Source organism: Prunus mume, linkage group LG7 (assembly GCF_029339155.1).
Source record: "Prunus mume cultivar Tortuosa linkage group LG7, ASM2933915v1, whole genome shotgun sequence".
Classification (NCBI taxonomy): Eukaryota; Viridiplantae; Streptophyta; class Magnoliopsida; order Rosales; family Rosaceae; genus Prunus; species Prunus mume.
Genome location: NC_142704.1, coordinates 13,946,830 through 13,949,597, shown reverse-complemented (window position 1 = coordinate 13,949,597; position 2,768 = coordinate 13,946,830). Strand labels below are relative to the sequence as shown.

General features: G+C 43.5%; 1 pseudogene; it reads left to right on the top strand.

The window, feature by feature from the left end:
• Window positions 1-395: 395 nt before the first annotated feature.
• Window positions 396-2,537, top strand: LOC148915538 (uncharacterized; annotated as a pseudogene).
• Window positions 2,538-2,768: the final 231 nt, after the last annotated feature.

The following is a 2,768-nucleotide window of genomic DNA, read 5'->3' as shown; positions in this document are numbered from 1 at the left end:
CTTCACACTATCATTGAAATGTAGAATATGCACTTACGTTGGGTGCGAAAGGGGAGGCCAAATAAAGACCTAAGAATTAATGTTGTGCAAGTTCAAGAATTAAGCTCATCATGTTAAAGGAAAGAAATTGGTCAATTATTGTAATTAGCACAATCCCAGTAATTAGCTAAGATTGAGTCCATCACAGCTATTGTGATTGACTTACTTAGAATGGATTTCCTATTTACTTAGAATAAAATTTGCAATATGTATAAAGCTTGTACATTACAGTCTCATTGATATCAATACAAGCTACAGAATTCCATATTCTTTCATGGTATTAGAGCACCAATATTGGTGACTCTGCCCAAACGTCTTCCGCCACTATAAACAACCAACCAACACAGATCATCAACATGGGTGACAAAAAATCATCCGAATATGAAATCACCATATCCGATCCACTCACCCTACACCATTCAGACTCACCCGACCTTGTTCTCGTTTCCAAGCCTCTCGAAGGCCATAATTACGGTCAATGGAGCCGTTCGATGCGAATTGCCTTGAGTGCTAAAAACAAACTAGGATTCATTGATGGAACCATCAAATCCCCAGCAAGCACCGATGCCATATTTAGCATAGATGCAACGACATGGTGTTATCGTGGATTCTGCAATCACTAAATCCCTATATTGCAAGCAGTGTGCTTTACTGCACTAGTGCATCCATGGTATGGAATGATCTTAAGGACCGGTTCTCATAGAGCAACGATTTCAGGATTTACCAAATCCGCCAAGAAATCGCCGAACATCAACAAGGGCACCTTACGACTTCGGAATATTACACCAAACTCAAGGCCCTATGGGATGAATTAGATTCCTATCATGAACCCATCATCTGCAATTGCGAGGTTTCCAAAGCACGTGCCTCAAAAGAAGAGAAGGAGAGAGTTATGCAATTTTTAATGGGTCTTAACGAACCTTATTCAACTGCGCGTGGGTCTCTTCTGGTGATGTCACCGATTCTCGACATATGCCGCGTTCATGGCTTGATCTTCCAACACGAGCGGCAGATGGACGAGGCAAACTGTCAAATTGGATCCCATGCTATGCAAACAGGTCGCTATACAATCACCAAGGGCAGCATAAGCTTCGCAACTCAGCAGCGGCAAAACCCCCGGTGTTGGGGATGGCAAACACGGCTCCTACTCAAGGAGGTCTCTGAAGTGTTCTTATTGCGACGGAGACACTCACACAGCTGAAAATTGTTATTATCTCAATGGTTTTCCTGTGGGCCACAAATTGCATGGCAAGAATGTCAAGCCCAAAAACAAAAGGCATGCTGCCTACACTGTCGAAAAGGATCCAATTCTAGGGCATGACAGCAAATCCAAAGAAAGCCCAACTTTCACTACCGAAGAATACAATCAATTGATCGCCCTTTTGCACAACCGACTTGGTAATTTTCCACTTGCAAATGCAACAGGTATTGTTACATCCACCTGCAATCTTTCACAGCATGACCCACATTCAAATATATATTGGATAATGGACAGTGGAGCCTTAGATCATATTTCATGTTTTGCACCTACACACAACACAATCAATACTCAACATGATTTTGTTGGTTTACCCAATGGAGGAAAAGCAGAAATAAAAAATATTGGGTCCATTAAATGTGGGTAGGGCACTTCGTTTCCAAGCCAACATTCCCTTACGTTTTTGGGGGGAAAGTTTACAAACTGCATGCCATCTCATAAATTGCCTCCCTACACCCTTACTCAAACACAAATCCCCATATGAACTCTTGCACAACAAATCTACCATTCTTCTTCCCAAACACAAGTTTGATGCACGAGCTTGTTGATGTGTCTTCTTTGGTTATCCACTTGGTTAAAAGGGTTATTGTCTTTATGATCTTAGTACACACAAATTTCTTTCCTCTCGAGATGTGGTTTTTCACGAAAATATATTCCCATTTTCTACATCTCTGTCCGAAAATGAAGATGACACTATTGTCCTACCCACTCCATCCCATGGCCCTTTATCTCTACCAGAACCCCATCTGGACAACAATCCTCATTCGCCCATGATCCACAGACCCAGGTCACCCTAGACCTCACCATCTCTGATTCTCCAACTCCCTCCTCACATCCCTCTTCCGTGGCATTAGATGACGCGCCTCATTCATCCCTTGACACCCCAGCGTCGTCTCCACTCATCACACCACATCTTCCCACTATTCCCTCCTCACCTTCCATCGACACCCACCCCCCACCTATTCGTAAATCCACCCACCCTACCAAAACTCCTTCCCACTTCAAAGATTACCAAGCTCACCATGATGCCCTGCTTGCTCCTGGCGCTCCTTCCCCAATCACGTCTGGCACTCGCAACCCCATCACTCGGTATGTATCTCACTCTAATTTTTCTGAGGAGGCACGACATAACCCACACTGGGTTGAGGCCATGAATTTTGAAATCACAGCTTTGGAGGAGAACAACACTTGGTCCTTAGTTCCATTGCCAGCTGGTCATCGTCCGATTGGATGCAAATGAGTTTTCAAAATTAAATACAATTCTGACGGTTCCATTGAGAGATACAAAGCTCGCTTGGTCGGCAAAGAATTCACCCAACGTAAAGGCATTGATTATACTGAGACATTTACTCATGTTGCTAAGCTTATCACCGTCAGTTGTCTTCTCACTATTGCATCTGTTCGCAATTGGCCACTTCATCAGATGGATGTGCACAATGCTTTTCTTCATGGCGACCTTCATGAAGAAGTC